Source organism: Haliaeetus albicilla, chromosome Z (assembly GCF_947461875.1).
Source record: "Haliaeetus albicilla chromosome Z, bHalAlb1.1, whole genome shotgun sequence".
Taxonomy (NCBI): domain Eukaryota; kingdom Metazoa; phylum Chordata; class Aves; order Accipitriformes; family Accipitridae; genus Haliaeetus; species Haliaeetus albicilla.
The window spans coordinates 17,743,439-17,763,976 of record NC_091516.1 but is presented as its reverse complement, the minus strand read 5'-3'; the positions used below and the strand labels follow the sequence as shown (position 1 = coordinate 17,763,976).

Genomic DNA, 20,538 nt, shown 5'->3' with positions numbered 1-20,538 from the left:
CCAGAAGGACCTTGAAAGGCTCGAGGAGTGGGCCTGTGTAAATCTCACGAAGCTCAACAAGGCTAAGTGCAAGGTCCTGCACCATGGTCAGGGCAACCCCCAGCATCAATACAGGCTGGGTGATGAAGGGATTGAGAGCAGCCCTGCAGAGAAGGACTTGGGGGTACTGGTGGATGAAAAACTGGACATGAGCTGACAATATGTGCTCGCAGCCCAGAAAGCCAGCCATATCACGGGCAGCATCAAAAGAAGCATGGCCAGCAGGTTGAGGGAAGTGATTCTGCCCCTCTACTCCACTCTGGTGAGACCCCACCTGCAATACTGCATCCAGCTCTGGAGTCCTCAGCACAGGAAAGTCATGGACCTGTGTCACAACCCATGCTGGTCAGACCAGGGAGGGTTTGTGGTGAGTTTGGAATTCCCTCAGGCTACATTAAGGTGAGCAACACCAAACTATCAGTTAAACTATGAAGCTGTGAAATTAATGGTCAACAACACCAACAGGCATGGTAACCCTCCAATGATGGGCACGCAGGGCTCCTCATGTTGGCGTCTTTTACAGCCTAGTTCCCACCTTTTCTCACATCAATCACGCCCCTCTTGGTTTTCTGCCTACCACCCTAAGGACTGGTGTAGCTCTCCATTTTGTGCGCAGGTGCCTTTGGAGGGGGTGGTGGTGGTGAAGGTCCCTCGGGCGGCCCTGAGCCTCTTCCTCACATAAACGTTGTATGACCTCTGGCCATACGTGGTGAGCTGCCCCGCTCACCGCACCGGCACAGGGAACTGTGCACCCCCCGGCACAGCCTCCGTGTCCTGTTGCCGATCCTGGCTTCTCACCTGCGCGTCACTGTTGCTGTGCAGGGCTTGCCCTGCCACAGTGTTTGAGACATTGACTCCTCCAGTCCCTCACACCACCCTGTGGCTCAAACATTGTTTATATAATCTTCATCCAGGGTACTGCTGTAGATGTAAAGAAAGGGGAGAGCAAGAAAAGGAGAGAGAGAGAACATGTACAAAACTTCAAACGGTACAAAACTTCAAACAGTACAAAACACAATAAAACTTTAAAGAATGCTATAGGGTTACTCTGATGTTTCAAGATCTTCAGCCATCGTGATTTGTACATAGCAGGCAGAATAGGGAGAGAAGAGGGATGAGAGGGAAAAGATGGCACTGGTAATCATACAGTGAAAAATAGCTACGCCAGTCACTCAAAACATGAAACCAATAACTAGTGTTAGTCCTATTTTCATTAACTATGTCCCCCATCCCATGAGTCCCAGGATCATAGGATGGATTGTAACCAAGAACTTGTGGTCCAGCCATCAAACCAGTCTTTCAGCTGCACGAGTTGAGAAAGTTCCGCTGCTTGGTCTGCTATCACCTCCTTCATTTTTGCTCGAGCCTCCTCTGGTGAGGTTGTAGCACTGTGTATGGTAATGCAACATTCTCTGTCAGTGAGATTTAACATTCTGCAGACTCCATGTTCTTTCAACAAGATCATGTCCAAGGCTAAGTGATTCTGAAGTGTAATTTTTGATACCTGTTGTACCTGTAAGTTTAAAGGCATATCGCATACAGTTACTTAAAAATTGTACCTGCCAAGTAATATTTTCTAGGACAAACTGGTGTCATTTTAAGGTTATGTAAGGGGTAAAAATATTTTCAAACATTAAAGCAGCTAGCTATTTGTCTATCAGTATAATAATCGGGAATCTTGACTCCACTAATCACCCATTCAGGGTGGGCTTTTGGATGCCCTTCAGCCTCTCTATGCGCTTGCCAGGGAGGTGCTGTAAAATAAAGACATGAGATGGGCACAAAGAAGGGATACCCAATCCACAGCTCAAGCTCGCTTGCCACTCCAGTGTTAAGTAAGAATAAAATTTTCCATTGGAGCATCCCCATGCTAACCCCAAAGGAGCTGGATATATGCTAGTTTTACAAGTATATTGATCCATATAATTCACAGAGTATAGAATAGGCCTGGTGTTTAAGGGTGTCCCTTGTAGGGGATAATGAGTAAAGGGTATTCCACACCATTCTTGGTTACTAAGACTTTCACTGTCAGGAGAAGTGATGTTACAAGCTTCATTGCTATTTTGCAATCCTTTTGAAGGATATCCCCAGCATGTACACATATCTCAAATTAGGGTTCTGAGACTATCAATAAAACAGGTTTGGGGAGAATCCCCTGGTCCTGAATCACAAGTCATCATCTCGGAACAATTAAAAAGGGAGCTTTTGACTTCCCTGACAGGTGGATCAAACTTGGGCTCTGTAAAAACCCGTCCCACTTTGGCCCCTGACCAAGCCCACGTCAAATTACTTCTATCTTAAAAGGTTATATGGGTCTTATTTGGGAGTAGGGTACACCAATTTGGGTCCCATCAAACAGAATAGTTTGCTTCATAGAAATCAGGTTTTGCCAATGGTCCCATGGATAAAGACTACAGGAGTATGTCCTGGTGTATTTGTTAAAAGTGGCATTTCCAGTAGGTATGTTTCCTTTGGAGCTAGTAAATAAGAGGTTTGATCCACCTATTGGAGAGGGAATAGAGACATTAAACAGTGGTCTGGTAGCGTTACATGCCGCTGCTGAAGATAATGTCACATTTCTGGCTTGTTTTGGAGGCTTACTCCAAATGCTATATATATTAGATCTTAGCATTGGCTGCTGTCAAAAATACACCCAGTTATTCTTAACAGTCCAGTTTTTTGCCAACATCGTTACAGAGGTAGCGCATTAGTCATATTAAACATAAATGACAGATTTACAAGCAACATAAAAAACCTCAAGCCTTCCTTGGCTGATCTAGGCAGGGCAATACACAGACCTTTATCCTGGTAACCCCACATCCTAACAAAACCTTGAACTAACTCCCAAGCCAGATTTGAGGCATTTTGGCTTATGGTTCCCATAATGCATAGGAAGAGACAGAGGACATATGACCAAATCTGCAATCGCTGGTGTTGAGTAAAACCGACAATCATGGTTTGGTTATGCATCTTTCCATATCACATGGATCAGACTGCAATATCCTAAACTGTAGGTTACCAAAACAGCATTCTGAGAGGTAAAATACAAAGATTACAAGGCACAAAAATACAGCAATAATACAAATTCCCCAAAGTAGCATCAGCTTCTACTTCTAAGGCAGAGGATGTTTCCGGTAGTTAGACCTGTTAAAAGAACAAGGAAGAGATCATGATTCTTATAAATTGGTAGTCAAAAGGATGGGACAATCCATCTGGTATTAATCTTGTGTTCCTCTCCATGGGCATCAGTGGCTATTCAGGCATAAAGGTTGAGTGGAGTTTTTAGGGCTAAAGGTACTTATCTTACCTTCGGTAGGTGTACCAAACAGATTGTCTGAGATAGTGGAGCGGTTTTACCAGATCTTTGTTCCTTTCCCCTGGGGGGGGGGGGGGCGCAAAATGCAGTGAGCCTGGGACATCCATTTATTCCCCAGTGACTGTTCACCTTTGCCTATGGCATCGGGGAGACGTGTGGGCCATCTAGAATTGTGGGGCCTAAGGACACGTTTTAGCTACCCATTTGTCCTCTCCTCTATCCCATTAGCTTGAGGATAGCAGGGAGTGTGAAATACCCACTGTATTCCTTTGCCCTTTGCCCATTCCTGCAACACTCCAGCAGTAAATTGGCTACCATTGTCTGATTGGATCAACTGGGGTTTAGGCATAGCTTCAATCCTCTCACCACATTGTCCCCAGTTACTCTTGCAATAGCCACTGCTTGGGTAAGTCCTGACACCACTTCCACCCTGACAATAACATATTGCTTCCTGTCTGACTTCTTGAAGGGTCCTATATAATCAATTTGCCACATCTGCTGGAGTCCCTTCCTGTCTCGTAAGTGGAGAGGGTGTTCTTGTAAGGTATGTCTTTCCAGTCCAGAATGGCACTGACCACAACACACAGTTCCCGGGTAACAGGCCAATCCCTTCCACCAGCTTCTTTGAAAAGATCTTTAACCCCTGAATGACCACTCTTCACATGTAACAACTCTAACTGGTATCCCCAATTTTCCTCTTCAGCTCCTGCTGCCATCATAGCTAAGTGAGTTAGTGACTCTACCTGATTATTCCAGATGTAGGCTGGCTGATTTCCCCCTTGGTGTGCAGCTACCCATCCCACAAAGAAAGTTCCCTGTTTGGTGATATTTAGGATCTCCTCCCATTTTTCTCTGCCACACAGGTGCCTGGTTAACTTCCCACTAATTGTGTTCCCAGAAGGGGAGCCACTCAGTGCACCCTTTAAACACCACATATGAATCCATATAATTGACTACTGGTTCTCTGTTCTCATCTTCGCTTTTTAGTCACACTCCAAACCACTATCAACTCCCCTACCTCGGCACTTCCCTCACCTACTGTTACAATTTGGTCCCCTGAGCCAACATGCAGAGCTACTGCTTGGTACTTCCAGATCCTTCCCTATCTTTTAGAAGATGCATCCATGAACCACATGTTTTTTAGATAAGATTCAAATGGAGAGGCAGGTTTTATATACGAGGGAGGAAGTTCTTGAGTTAATTGGTTATCAGGTGGTTCTTGTGTTTGGAGTGTTTTAGGCGCTCCTGCTTCTATTTCATGTGTGTGACAATAATGATCTAGCTGTGCATACCATTTCCTTACAGTTTCTCGTGTGACTCCTACAGGTGGCGGGGTTCCCACCACTATTGGTTTTAAAACCTTAAAGGGCCCTCTTAGGATAATTGGGTTTTGCCGTATAATTTTTTCCGCCTCTTGCAAAGCTAGGTTGACCACAAAAAGGCCCTTTTCCCAAACTGGGTATTGTTTCTCTGCATCTTTAAAGCTACGTGAATAGAATCCAATAGGCTGAGTAGGGCCTTCAGGTCCACGCTGCCACATATGTACCGATAGCCCATGGATGGCGAAACCCTCTTCAGTGCAGAGTGGGTCTGTGGGATGAATTAGCCCCAAGGCCTGGTATACCCCAGCTTCGAAAATTAGCGATGTTAAGGCTTCTTCATGGACCAGGGTCCGATCGCAAGAGACCCTTTTTCTTGTTAGATCATACAGGTGTCAGACTATGATAGAGAAATTGGGGATGTGTTTCCTCCAAAACACCAACAGGCCTAAGGCATGTTGGAGTTCTTTCTTGTTTGCAGGCATTTTCACTAGTTCAAGGGTGATCAAGGTTTTGGGGGGAGTGAATGCTGTCCCACCCCTTCACCAGATGCCCAAGAACTTCACTTCTGAAGAGGGGAGCTGTACCTTCTCTGCCAGAATCTGGAGCTCTAAACTCTCCAGGTGAGTAAATATTTTTGTTTAGGTCTGTTCTGCTACACTGGTATCAGGGCCACCAATGATTGTATCATCAACATATTGATATACCTTAACTCATTCCTCTGGGGTAATCCGGGTGAGTGCCTGTGCCAGTGCGTAGTAGGTGATGGTTGGTGAGCGGCGGTATCCCTGAGGAAGACATGTAAAGGTAAATTGTACCCCTTCCCAGTTAAAAGTGAAGCGATCCCTATCTGCTTCCTGCAAGGGGACCATAAAAAACGTCAATGGTACGTAGTACATCAATGGTAGCTAGGATCTGGTGGGCTTGTTCTTGTATTATTGTGATCAGCTCAGCCATGTTAGGCACCACAGCTGTTAGGGGACCTGTACTAGCATTCAAACGCAGATAATAAATTGTTAACCAGCATTTTTAATTTGGTTTGTGGACTGGCCACACTGGAAAATTATAAGGCGAGTGTGTGGGGACTACTATCCCTGGGTCTCATAATTCAGCTGTCACCGAAGTGATCCCTTCTCCCCATGTCATCTCTGGGGGGCCTCCCCTTCTTCAGGGTCGGGGTTCTCTCAAGCAATCTTGTAATTGCACTGCACATAATGTCAAGGCATCAAGCAGTCCCCTTATAAGAGGATGCAACCTTTTGGGGTCTGCCACATATTGCATGTGGAAGGGCTGTTGCAGAACCAGGAATCTATCATGCATCAACTGGAGACATGTGGCTTTTTGTACGCTCTCTAAAATGTGACCCACCATTGGTGTTTTAATTGAGAAGGGGTCTCCCCTTTCCATAGGATCCAGTCCATCCACCCAATATGCTACTCTTTGGGTCAGGGACCAGGGCTCTCTGACTTCATTCATAGTTAGAAAAAAACCCAGTCTCCAATATCGTCTTGCCTCATCCTCACTTAGCAGGGTACAGTCACCCCCGGTAAGGGATACTGTCCACACATACTCAGTTTCTGTTTCTCAGGGTCTCCAGGAATATTTTTTCTGAATTTTAGCCAAATCAGTGGCAGAACAGGGGACAATGTCGGTGGTGACTTGTTGGGCTCCTCCTTGACCACCATCCACAGTCTCAGTCTTAAAGGTCGCATCATGGCTTCCCCCCTCCCAAGAGAAAATACTTCCCTTATGCATCCTAGGTCTTCAAAAGGGTATGATTTTGATTCCCTTCCCTCGTCAGAGTCTGCATCCACATTTTCTACACTGATCTGGGAGTGGGTTTCATCTAATTTCTCCCTTAATACCCTTTCCTGCTCCAAAGCCTCCGTCAAAATGGTATGAAGTCTCTGGTTAGTCACTCGTTTGGCGGCAAGCTAATCAGAGAGACCTCTTTTCTTGTCTTCCAATTGCTCCTGCAAAGCCTTCAATAAATCTTAAAGGGATTTTATTGTCTGTCGTTCTGCTCATCGGGCCATGCATTTGTCCTGTTGTGCTGCCACCAAGGTGGCTCCTAAAACAACACAGACCAACACCTTCCCCTTTCCCTTGCTTCAACCTTCTTTCTTTAGCCAAAACAGAGATTCTGTCTGCTACAGCTTGTGGATCATGCCAATTATTATGGGCCCAAGTCATACCAGGGGGAGAGGGCCGGGCATTGTAGCCCTCTAATCTCTCCAGAAGAGGGGTACAGCCTACGGTTGGACCTCCCAGGGAGGCCATAATAAGCACACAATTATAGGGATCGGATCCCTTTATTAGTCCTGCAACAACTGTCTCCCCTTGTGTATGACTCCTTTCAGAAAGGGGCCACAGTAAAGACCTGGTCCCAGTGATCGCTTTAGCAACACCAAGGGAATCCTGCCAACTATGCCAAAAAATGTCACAATCCATGCTGGACAGACCAGGGAGGGGTTGTGGTGAGTTCAGAATTCCCTCGGGTTAAATTAAGGTGAAGCAACACCAAATGATCAGGTAAACATTTTATTTATGGCAGCAGCAACCTAAAACTCGAAGGTGTAATAGTAGGTGGCATGGTTCCTGTTGAAACGTCTACAAAGGTAAGGAGGAGAAAGAGAAGGAAAAGAGAGGAAACCAAGAAAAGAAGAGATAGATATCACCACACCTGGATCCTGCTATGAAGCTAACGGTCGACAACACCAACAGGCATGGTAACCCTCCAATGATGGGCACACAGGGCTCCTCATGTTGGCGTCTTTTACAGCCTAGTTCCCACCTTTTCTCACATCAATCACGCCCCTCTTGGTTTTCTGCCTACCACCCTAAGGACTGGTGTAGCTCTCCATTTTGTGCGCAGGTGCCTTTGGAGGGGGTGGTGGTGGTGAAGGTCCCTCGGGCGGCCCTGAGCCTCTTCCTCACATAAACGTTGTATGACCTCTGGCCATACGTGGTGAGCGGCCCCGCTCACCGCACCGGCACAGGGAACTGCGCACCCCCCGGCACAGCCTCCGTGTCCTGTTGCCGATCCTGGCTTCTCACCTGCACGTCACTGTTGCTGTGCAGGGCTTGCCCTGCCACAGTGTTTGAGACATTGACTCCTCCAGTCCCTCACAACCTGTTGGAGTGGGTCCAGAGGAGGGCCACAAAAATTACCAGAGTGCTGGAACACCTCTCCTATGGAGGGAGGCTGAGAGAGTTGGGGTTGTTCAGCCTGGAGAAGAGAAGGCTCCAGGGAGACCTTATTGCAGCCTTTCAATACTTACATTTTCATACTTTGAATACTTAAGGGGTCTTATAAGAAAAATGGAAAGTGGCATTTTAGCAAGGCCTGTAGTGACAGGACAAAGGGCAATGGTTTTAAATTGGAAGAGGGTAGATTTAGACTAGATATAAGAAAAAAATTTTTACGACGAGGATGGTAAGACACTGCAACAGGTTGCCCAGAGAAGTTGTGGGTGCCCTATCATTGGAAGTGTCCAAGGTCAGGTTTCACAACCTGATCTAGTGAAAGATGTCCCTGCCCATGGCAGGGGGGTTGGACTACATAATCTTTAAAGGTCCCTTGCAAGCAAAATCATCCTGTGATTCTAACTAATAACCCCCCCTGGTTGTTGATTTGCTTTAGAGTATAGAAAAAACCTGAATATATAGTGAAATGCAGAATCTTGAAAAAAGATACTTCAATACAGCCACTCTATAATAATAAAAGGTGACTCCAGCATCTGTCATGCTTGAATATCAGCCAAAAATAAATCCACTGATTTTATGCCTGTTATTTGAGCTATCACCATCTTCTGTTGTCCATACAGTAAAGGGTGTATAGTAGGAAGCAGATTAATCTCAGAGTGAAGCTACGTTATAACAGCTGTTCTGTCTTGAGCTGAATAATTGTAGGAACCTAAGAAATCACCTAATGATCTTATTATGCCATGTAACAGAAATGATCTTAGGAGCTGCAATTACAGTATGGCAATTGAAGACAGAGGTGGCTGGGGTTTTTTTCCATGCAGTTTATATGACTAATTTATTAGTTTAATCTGTAATTTTACAAAGATTCACCATTGAACTTAATAGATGTCCAACTTCCAAAATACCTCATCCAAAGAAGAGAGAAAGGAGAGTAAAATTTCATTCTATTAAACCCTGAGGTGGTGTGGTCTTTGAAGGTACAGGTTTTCAGGAGCTCTAGTAAGAACTGAGTGAAAAAATGTTATGCCAAGCTCTCAGTAAATAAGACCCAGCGCCTCATTCTTATGTTTGTGTGCCCTTTTCTTATTTTCTTTCCTTCACAATAATATCAGGGTCTGTAGGACAGACCTGACTGGGCAAATATATGCCATGGAGTGGCGAGCCCAAAACACCACAAATACACCCGGCAAAGGAGAGAGGCTGGCTGAAGAGGAATACAGCAGTTTTCCCTCTCCCAGCCACTGTAACATTGAGTCGAGAAGCACCTATGAACATATTCATGGCACAGCAATGAAAGTTAATGAGCATCTACTTGAGAGGTCAGTACACAAATGCATATGCTCTGAAAAATCATTAGCTCGAGGAAAGCCCTTCAGTTCACCAATGCTTCCTAGCTAGACTGCATTTCTTTTTGTATTTTCCTTCTTTTCTAGCATCTCTACCTTGTGAGGCACAGAAAATCATGGCTGCAATCCAGCCAAACATTCAAAACTTGCTTGATTTTAAATATTTTTAAATTCTTCTACTGAAATCCAAACAATTCAATTACTTCTTCAGGTCTTGGAAATGTTTCCTTGCAATAGTAACATGCAGTGCTGTGAAAATTCCAGAAAAAAAGAGCATATGAGCAATGCAATGCAACAAAAATGTTCCTAAGTATTGCCAGTTGTTACTGACATGCAAAATTGTTTTATTTTAATGGGTACAGGCTTGCATTAGACATCAATATGATTACTTTTGATTGGATTCTGGAGTCTATATATGTGTATATGTGTGTATATATATTCTCTCTAGAGATATGGCACTTCTTGAAAAAAAAATAGCTTGTGCCAAAGCTCTTGGATGCTCATAGTGAAAAGGATGACACAATGGTTCTTGAAGATTATTAGTATTTAATTTTCCTGTTTCTCTGTGGTCAAGTTTTTCCACAACAATTTATGTATCCCTAGGCTATGCAACATAGTGTTGTCAGAAAAAAGAACCATTTTAGCACATATCACACTTTGCATCTAACCCAGCAACAACAGGCAGTCTGAATTCAGCTGCACAAGAAATAATTTACATGAGTTTCTGAAAGTCAGGACTCTGTCTTCCTTACAGGTGTAACTGGGAACCTAGAAAAGGAATGGTAGGAGATCTCATTAAGTATCACAGCACTTCTCTGGAGAGCTTGGAAGATTTTCCTCCTAAAGCTAAAGCTTGCTGGATTTGTTTCTTTAATCCTTATATTGCAGAATTTTTCTGACAATATCATTTTTTCCAAGTCACCTCCATCTTAAATCTATGAATGCCAGAGGCTTGCAAACCCTTTCAGTTACAGAGCACAGAAAACCAGTAACTTATGCTTTGAATGAAGAGATTTTAAAAGGGAGCTTTAAGTGTCCTTACAGAATTAATTAAGTACATAAAAAAGCCGTATATCAGGAGGATAAGAATATGTTTTTAGCAACGTGGAGAAAATGTATAGAAAGGTACCTAAATCACTTATGCTTATGGATTTGTACTGTCATGCTCACAGAAGTTAGTGAAATGGATAGGCATATCACAGAGTAGAATTTCATGTAGGGTAAGAAATAATAAGTAAAAACGCAGCAGGAAGCATTCAAAAGCTGAAGTGACCAAGATAAATTTTCAAGGTAGCATGAGCATTTGGTTTCATGCTGTTGCCTAGAACACTTGGAAGTACTTTCCACATGTCCTCTCAGGGTGAACATATGTCCAGTCTGACTGTGCCCATGTAGCATGGGTTTTGTTCCAAGCCATGGAAGGGAGAACAAGAGTGGGCTGTCACTTCAGTAAACTGATTTGAGATGACTGGTCACCTTTCCTGTGTTTAAATACAATGGGAGAGGAAGATGTGTGCACCATGTAGGTCTCTACAATTGGTGAAATCTGGTAGATGAAAAATTTAGAAGTTGTAAAGTTACGAGCCTGAACATAGGTGTAGAAATCTGAAAACAGAAACTAGAATAGTGGGATCTAATCTGCAACATTTCCTGTAATGCAAATGTGCCTAACCACAGTCAAGCTATAAGCCTTTGGGACTGGAAAAAACACAGAATTTTGAGATAATGGGTTTCTAAAAGTTTCAAGTATTTTTGAAATTATTATGAGAGAAGACACTTGTCTAAGTTCAATTTTTTTACAGAAACTATGTTTCTGCAATTCTGCAGTGCATAATACAACAGTGTTAAAAATACTCCAAATTTACTGATGTCACACTAAATAAGCCATAGCTTATTAATAAATTTAGGTGCATTTGTGGATTTTTGATCACTTCTGAGACACATCATATCTCTAGCAAGAGTGGAACATGTGACATCTTTTTACTTTTTTCTGTTTAGGGTCCTTTTAACAAGAACAGAGTAGTATAATAGGGAATTCGCAACCGCTACACGTTGCTTGTGCAATGTACACTACTGCAGCTCAGAATACAAAACTCAAATGGAATTAAGTAAAGATTGTAATACTAGATCATCATGGCTGGTTTCACATCCATTTTACAAATGGATATAAAAGAGAGTTGTTGTTAGTATTGCTTTACACAAAATCAAGGCAGGACTAAGGATATGAGTTTCTAATCCACTATACGCCTGTACTTTAAGATTCTTATATGGATAGATCTAATTAAATGTGAAGATATGTGTATACAGTTATATGAACAGGGCTGGGAATATGAGTGTGTACTGTTGTAAGAATGAAGTCAGGAAAGTCAGTATTTTGACACTTGGCTAGCATGTAGACATCTTTCTTGTTTCTAACATATCGTCTAAACAGAAACTTCTGGGAATACTATGTGACGAGTCTTATATCTGGACCTTGATTTAACTTCAGTAAAGACTATAGGAATTTTTATCTGACCCCAAGTAGGGAAATACTCTTTTAGGAAGTATATTCCACTGTGCAGAAGCAGAATACATGACAGATACACATTCTGATAGTGAAATACATGATCCCAGGAAAAAGTTAGACTTCTAACCTTGAGAATGAATTGCCTGTAAAATTGAACCAAAAAAAAAAAAAGTAGCATCAAATAATTCACTATTTATTTCTTAATTGCACATCTTCCCATGGTGGACACACACTAAACAATGAAAATAAGGGAGTCCGGGTGTTTTTCTTAAAGACATGGTAGAAAGTACAAAGTCAAGACACCTTTTACTTGGGCTTTAGCATTGATTGGACAAGCTTCAGAAAGAATATTTATTTATAATGAGGATAACCTCTTCCTGCCCTAAACCACCAAAAATTTTAACTTTACAACTTCTAAATTTTTCATCTACCAGATTTCACCAATTGTAGAGACCTACATGGTGCACACATCTTCCTCTCCCATTGTATTTAAACACAGGAAAGGTGACCAGTCATCTCAAATCAGTTTACTGAAGTGACAGCCCACTCTTGTTCTCCCTTCCATGGCTTGGGACAAAACCTATGCTACATGGGCACAGTCAGACTGGACATATCTTAGACAGTGTGAAAGAAGCATAAGAACTTTCTCCTTCTGTCAGCAGGCAGACTTCTGAAGATCTGGGGCTCCAGCAGTCAGCATACCTCTTCCCAAAGATGATAAGGAATTTAGAAAAGGGTTTGGGGGAGGCATACCCATGAAGCTATTGCTGTTGCATGTATATTATTGCCACAGGAAGCCCATTACCTGGAAGGAGGCAAGAGATCTCTCCTTGAGTAGCCATGCATGTGAGTGTTGCAGGTTTGGGGTGAATTGTTCAACAGCGGATTGATTAAGGACCTACTTTTTAACGTACTTTTCACCAGTATTTTCTGAACTCTGTTAGTTCCTTGGGTGGAAATCCTAAGGTAGTATAGTGATGAAAGCTAACTACATACATGTATGTATCTATTACAGGGTATGAAGTATAATTCAACATTAAAAATCAGTGTTGAAATGAGTAGGTACAGAAACAAGAGTAGGATAAAAATTGCAGTGGCATGTGCATACCACAGAAGTGATTAATAAAATACTTACTCTCCCAAACAAGAAAAGTGAGTTTCAACATTGCACTTATCAGCTGTTCAATCTTAAATTGCTGGGGCCTACAAAAGAAATCATTATTAATATCAGAGATCTTACTGGAGGACAAACAAACAGTAGTTCCACTTTATCGCAGCATTTTCTTCTAAGGTTTCTAGGTGGACTGTGGGAAATTTCCTTCTTTGCTTCTTACTTCACCCTCAATTAGCATCCTACCTATAATGCTATTTCTAGCAGTGTCAGTGATCAGTAGATACTAGGGAATGGAATGGATGTCATGCCAGCTCTTGATACTGAAATCCCTTACACTCTCTGAATCAAAAGTAGGCATGTATGGTTTACTATAATTTGGTCCACATGAAACTCAATTTGACTTCAAATTCTGTTAAGGCATGAAGACTGAACTTCCCAGGCAAATGTGGTCCCTCTGTTCTCTTCACCTATTTGTTGATGTACGTGATGTTCACACCTTGTGACCTGAACCCCAGTGTATGAAATACCTAGTGAAAAGTGTCAGTTTACTATTGATATCTGTCTATGTTAACTAACCTGCATTGCTATTATTAAGTCTTCTCCCTGATAAAATTTTTATGAGAGTTGGAAAATTTATTCCACTCATCAGTCTCAGTTCCAGCTTCTTCAGGTGCATTGTAGGAACCTAGAACTCCCCTGCAATTAATTTTCATCTAATAATTTTAGTTTCTGACCTTAAACAGTTACATGGTATCACCACATGCTGTTATACAAAGTGACTGCATTCTTCTGAAACAGTTCTGCACATATATTCATACCATATATAATTGGTCTACATTTTAGTTAAATGAATCCTGTTTACCAGCACCAGTTTTGTCTGTATAAGAATACTGGAGAATCAAACTCTGTTTCTTTGAGGTTGGTAAGTAGAATGCATATATTTTTAAATATTTATTCCATGGACAGCTTTCTCTCCACCTGCCAGCTTACATTTAAAAATTTGAATGGAATGTTCTTCATACATCTCTTCACATCACAGTGTAGGATAAGTCGCTGAAGCTGCAAGGAGAGGAACTGATTTGTTGTGAGGATATCTAGATGCTGTTAGGAGCTTTGGAAATTTTAGCAATATGCTTTTCATAGTGTTAGTGTATTGCAAAGGGGAGGAGAAATATGTTGTCTTGTCTCCTGTGTAGCAAGTAAACCCCACTACATAAGTATTATTATGAAATCCAGATATAGAAATGGGAAATAGAATTACACAGAAAACAAAGCTCTGTGGCCTTGCTGTGTCATGATGGTGTCAGACAGCCCTCCTTGGTGTCAATATGAGGAGCGGGTAAATGCAAAAACCTGGCCCCAGAAGTCATGCCTACAATACCTGATTTGTTCCTCCAAACCTCTGATCTCCAGATCTCACCTGCTCTGCTGCACCTTTGTACTAAACAGAAAGAGATATCAGTCCTGAGATGCCGGATCATGGATGATGGGAAACAGAGCACCCTTGCAGAGCTCCTTCTTGCCAGGGAGTCAGTCTAAGCTGAGATGGGGGAAGTGCAAGACTTGCTTTTGCAGCTAAACCAGGAAAGCCCAATTCTAGGGTATTCGAATATATTAGTGTCAGTACAAGATGTCTGTTATACATTAGATTATCCAAGATGCAATTCAGTGATTACTTTTTTTGTCATTTCACCTTAACTACCAAAAATATTGTCTCAGTTACACAATAACTATGGAAGTAGAATAGATATGATATGGAGGATCTGAGGAAAAATTAAAGAATTAGACTGAAATGGTTAGTTAGCAAGATTTTTTTTATTAGTTGCCACAAAAAACATCTTGAAAAAGCTTCTGCATATCTGTTTACATCTGAGAACTGAATATTCAAACTTAGGTTCATTCTAGTCAGTATGTCTGAGGCATCAAGAGGCAAACTCTTCTAGTTCTGTTAGTTTTCTCTAACCAAGCACCATTGTACTGTAGCTACTCTCTTGGATTCTCTTTATTTTAAAGGTGATCTTGTCCTCCAGTTAAACTGACTACTGCTGTTTTCAAGGTATTTGAGTCCAAAACATTTTTTCAGTCTTGCTACAGAAAGGCAACAAAATTAATTTGTCTTATACCTAGTTTTCTGTCCTAAGAACTCAGTACTGCTGCTGGTGGTATATACAGAAAAGAGAGATGAGGAAAACTAAAACCAGCTGTATCCCCAGGTTGTCATGTTCCTTGTTCTCTATTACCTCTGCTACAATGGCTTTCTTCTGGCCCCTGAGGGAAATAATTTGACTTTCCATAAATCATGCTTCACTGCCCAGAGAGTCATTCCCTTACCCAAAAAGCTCTCCAAAAATACAGTAAACAAAATAAATAATCTCCGCTTCATGCAGTTTCTCCTCATTGAACGACCTCTTTTCAGACATCTTTAGCCACTCACCATCTCCTTTCAGGCCTTACCCAGAAAGATGGCCTTTCTCTAGGACAAAGGAAACAAGGATTTATATGAGCAGGTGTCTTTTCCAGCATGCCTGGTAGAAACACTCTTTTGGACAACAAACCCAATGGCATAATGCAACCAGAATCAGGCTAGAAAGAGGCTAGAGTGGAACTGTTGGAGACTGTGTTATTCCAACAGCCTATGAGGGGTGCAGGGACAGAGAAAAAGAAGAGAGCGAGCACATTTTTTTCTCAAAAATATGTTTGGAAAAATGCTTCTGTGTTTGACTGTAAACTGAAGGCTTAATTTAAAGGCTTACTGTACCCTCATATAGCATGTAACTATACATTTCCTCAAGAGGTAACTGAAAGATTTTACTGAACTAAGAAAAGTGAACTGAGACTGAAGTGACAAAATCCAGTATTTATCCTCAAGTCGTGGCTGGGTGACAAAATAAGTTCACAGATGTTGCTGTGGATTTTGACACGGTGAGCTTCAATGTATCTTTCAGAAACATACTTTTAGCTAGAGGGGAGAAAATTTGCAATAGAGAAAAACAAGTTTAATGCAAAAAAGAGTAGTAGTTTTCTGAAGGACTAAGGCATAGCCTTTTCATCGTCAAGATGGATGCTTTATGTGTGCAGTGAGTACAGGCTCATACTGATGGGTATGAACATGGAATGGTGTATGACATGTATGAACATGCAATGGTGTTACCCACTAAGGAAACTTTGGATGTACTCACTTTTAATATACTTATTAGTCTTATCTGGTTTATTTTGCACAAACTTCACTTGCTTCTTCAGCACATCAAAAATTAAGGATGATCTTTAGATGTGAGTTGCAGTGTCTAATGCTAACTTTGGTAATATGAGATCTTCATTGGCCTCTGCTCCCTGCTCAAGATACTTCTCAGCGGGCTTCAACCACGACAGCAGAAACTCTTATCCTGTGTGTAAAGGCTGCCTTTGCCTTGTGTTTTAGACCATGCATTTCTGAAGGTGGTACATTGCTAGGATCCATCACTTTTTTCAGTTGAAGAACTGAGGCAATTTGCTTCCCATAGATAAGAATGACTCAATAGAGAAAATAGGTATTTTTAATGGCTGTCAGATTTGCTTTCTGACATCATCAGTATTTATTTAAACCGATTTATTTAAAGCAAATTTATTGTTTATTTAGTTGCTTTGGTAGATTTGAACTACAATGAGTATTTTGACAATTTCCTTTTTTTAATGAGCCTTTTTTGTTGGCTAAACCTGTTATTACTCATTTGCAATGTGAGTCTACCACTATCATTACAGTGGCTACCGTGTCAGTCCAGGGATAATTCTTGAAATTTTTAGCGATGAGTTGCAATTAAAATATAATTGCATAGAAAATTCTGGCATATGGTACCAATAAAGAAACAGTAAACAAAATGGATATTTTAAGTCATTGGGCTCACAAGTAAATTCTGTGCTTTCATGTGGCAGAGACCCCTTCTTCAGTTGTCAGTTCTTTAATATGCTTTTCAAACTGAGGCACAGCTTACAAATACTTTTGTTTTAAATACACTATATATAGTAATTTTTTTAGGAGTTACTCACTGCCTACGCATCCATACACTTAGAAACAAAAAGACTGGAAAGCAGTGTAACCTTACAAGAAACCCTGAAACCTCAAGGTCTCCACTATGCTTTTTGGGTGTGTAAAGAACACACAGTGTTGTTCTTCTTACCAACTTCACAGTCACATTAAGTTGGTGTAATATGAGTGAATGGCAAAGGAGCTTTAGCTCAGAAGAGCTTATTCGGCTAAGGAGATCAAGGCCGGTCTTGAGGACCCCAGTGATCTGGGTACACCACGACGTGTCCCCCCTCCTCAACCCTCCACCTAATGGCTCTCAGCGCAGCAGGGATACAGGCTCCCTTTCTCTTTGGAAGAAGCAATCGGGACAGCCACAGTGCCACTCTCGTTCTTGGAGAACTGCGATTAACATCTTTTCTAAGTGCTGGGCTGATCTTGGTTTGCATGAAGGGCCTGAGCCTGCTGTGCTCTTCCAGTGCCCACGCACACAGGAGGGCTCCCCTGCTCAGAGCCTTCTCTGCTGACAGGGTGCCCTGCCACAAGGTGTGCATGTTGGTGCCCATTAGAGTAATAGGGCAATTTGCCGCTCTCTGAGCCTGGCTTTTCAGCTGCTTATCTTCACCTCATTTACACTCTCAATTCCCCAGTTACAGCAGAGGGGAGTAAAACCAATCCAAACTGAAACAACCAAAGCATTTCAATTACTGGGCTACACCCTCCACGTGCAGGAGGCTCCTCCTGAGCAATGGTTACTCTTCTTGGGACTTACCTCTGGGCCACAACTGTTTCTGCAAGAGGCTGATCATCAGCCTGGGGGCTAAATATCCCTGGGCCTTTCTGGGTGAGGGGATGGAGGCAGCAGATCTGCCCGAGTGCTTTCCTTCCAACTTTTATTTATCCCATTTCTAGTCCTCTGGTGTTCACAAGCAGGATCCCCACCTTAGAACAGAGAAGAGCTCCTGCCTCCACACATTTCTAAGACGTGCACAGGAAAGTGCCACCAGGCACTTCATCCTCTTTCCCACCCCTAAGGTACCGTCCCCCCTTGTTCACCTGCTCCTCTGCCCTACCGTATGGTTTCTCCTACAGCCCCCCTACAATCCCCCATGCAGTCCCTATAAAGCCCGCCCGCAGCCCCCAGGCTCCCCTCCAGCTAGCCTGCAGCCCCCAGACAGCTCCTAAACATCCCCCCTCGGGCCCTTCTGCAGCCCCGCAGCTCCCGCCGCCCCGACAGGGTCCCCCATGCAACCACATCCAGCCTCGGGACACCACCCAGTCCCGTCCTCTACACCGTCACACCCTCCGGCGCCCACGCACCGGCCCCAGCCCCGCCCCCGGGCATCTTCTAGCCCCTGCAGAGCCACCCCACCAAGCCCCCCTCCACCACCCGCGCAACCCGCAGCCCCCCCAGCCGCACTAAAGCCGCCCCGCCACGCAAGCCCCCTCCAGCCCCACGGAGCAACTCAGCCCGGTGGGGCACACCGGCGGCGGGACCGAGTCCCCGAGCCCCTCCGCCGGTGGCGGAGTAAGCGCCGTTGCGCGGCAGAAGGGGGGGGGGGGGGGGGCTCCGCTGCGGCGGGGAGCCCAGCGCGGCTGCGGCGGCCAGCCCGCCGCCCCGGCCGGCCGAGGCAAGGGTTAACGGCGGCGCCGGCGTGCACATGACAGCCGGCGGGCACGGGCCGGCCCGCGCGGCGTGGGGCTGCCGGCGGCGGCGGCGGCGGCGGGGCAGGCGGGAGGTGAGTGCCGCGGGGCGTGTGCGGCGGCTCCGCGCCCCGGCCCGGCTGCCCGCGAGGGGGGGTGGGGGTGGCGGTGGCGGTGTGCGTGTGGCCCGGCCCCGGCCCCGGCGCTGCTGCGCTCCCGTGAGCTGCCCCGTGCCCCCCGCCGCCGGCCCGGGCGGGGAGAGGGTGAGGCGGCGGCTCCCGGCCTCCGTGTCAGAGCGGGGAGGGCGGGAGGAGAAGAAAAAGCAAAACAAACCCTCTTGTGGTGAAGTTGCTTCGCAGTTACTCACCTCGCCGACGAGCCTGCCGCGGAGATGAGGACGCAGGGCCGTCTGGGAGGACGGGGCAGACACCCGCCCGGGAGATTTGTCATCCCGCTGGTGAATAAGCGGAGATAGGTACCGGCAGGAGGAGGCTGCGGAGCGCAGAGCCTGCCCGCCGGCCGCCCCTCCGGCGGCGGGCGCGCGGCGGGGCAGCGGGGAGCAGCGCGGCGGGCAGCGTGAGCGGTGCGGCGGGCAGCGCGGGCGGTGTCAGCAGCGCGGGCGGCGCGGAGGGCACCGCGGGCGGCGAGCCCCGGGTGGGCCGGGGGCGCCGGCCAGAGCGATGCGCGGCTCGCGGGGCTGCCCCGCGGATGCCTGTGGCCCCGATGCCGCGTCGTGCCTTGCCTGGGGCTTGCCGTCATCCAGGCAAGCGTCCCAACGGGCAAAAAACCAGACCTGTCGCGCCCACCGAGGTGACAGCTCTGCCTCACCTGCGGGTCTCTGTGTTGCTAGTGACAGCAGCTTCTTAAACTTAATCGACTGGAAATTCACCGCTTTCAGCTGCGTCCTTCTCTCCCAAGACCCTGGTTGGCTTTTGGCCCCGGGGTGACGCTGCTAATGCTTTAGCTGCAAGGTCTGCGGGATGAGCCACGGCTGTCGTAAGGGTGGCGGTAGGTATCTCCTGGGCCATCTGCCCGGCAGCATGTGGTGGTTGCCCACACTGCCCTACAAGTGGCGGTCACAGCGAGGGCACCGGGGCAGGGCAGGTGCCTGTGGTCCTGTGCCTCTGCTTCTGCATTGCCACCGGCTCGCATGGGGACACTGTTGGTGGTTTCCCCATGCCCTGCTTGCACTGAAGCTCTTGCCATTGCTGACACTGCAACGTTAGCAATCGTGCCTGCGCTCCTGGAAAGTCCAAAGTCATTGTAGTCAAAGCTAGCAGGGCAACAGCGTGAGTAAAAGGTGCACGAGTCAGGGTTTGCAGGAGCCTTTGGTTACTGGGTAAGGATGCTGCAGCTATTGACAGCATGTCAGAAAGCATGCCTCCGAGTCTGGTACTCAGTGCCGTCAGATTTGTATTGGGCTTTTCGAGCAGCTTGTCTGAAGTTTGTGTCTAGCCCTAACGAGAATAATGTTGCTTCTGGAAGGCTTGTGCTGTTCTGTTGCAGCAACCGCTTGCAATAGCACAGCTCTGACACAGTCCTAATAGAGAAAAAGCTCAGGAGATCTTAATTACCATGATAAAAACTTGAGCAGGTTTTTCTTGCAGAATGGTAAAAATGCTTGGTCCCAGCTACACTAGGATATACATCATCCTGTCCACTGATAACGGCTGCCCTTTTGATGGCAGTTGCAGCAGTATCGGTGACTGTGCTCTGCACTGTGTTTGTACAGTCCCTTGCACAAAGGCATTCCTTTCTGTGACTAATCTTCCTCGGAATTATAGTGATGCAAATAATAAGTAATTAGTATATTTCATTACCTCAATCGTGTAACTCAATCGTGTAACTCAATCGTGTTTGGGGGCTGGTTGTCTCACAGTGCTGTAGAGGACCTCCCTTAGCTTTCATTTGCTTTGCTTGTTGATGTTGTATCAAGAAGGCATTCTGCTGATGTTTGAGAACTAGAAACTCTCAGATTGTGTGACCCTTTTCTAGTTTTCCTTGGCTGACCACCTGGGCTTAAAAAAAAAGTGATATTATCAGAGTA

At 44.9% G+C, this 20,538-nt stretch overlaps 1 long non-coding RNA gene across 1 annotated transcript; it reads right to left on the bottom strand.

Annotated features, from left to right (window-relative positions):
• Positions 1–1,040: 1,040 nt before the first annotated feature.
• LOC138683988 (uncharacterized) lies at positions 1,041–19,058 on the bottom strand. Its single transcript, XR_011323475.1, has 4 exons — positions 18,859–19,058; positions 12,869–12,936; positions 5,382–5,462; positions 1,041–3,183 (listed from the first exon to the last, which is right to left on the bottom strand). It is a non-coding gene; the product is annotated as an uncharacterized lncRNA (long non-coding RNA).
• Positions 19,059–20,538: the final 1,480 nt, after the last annotated feature.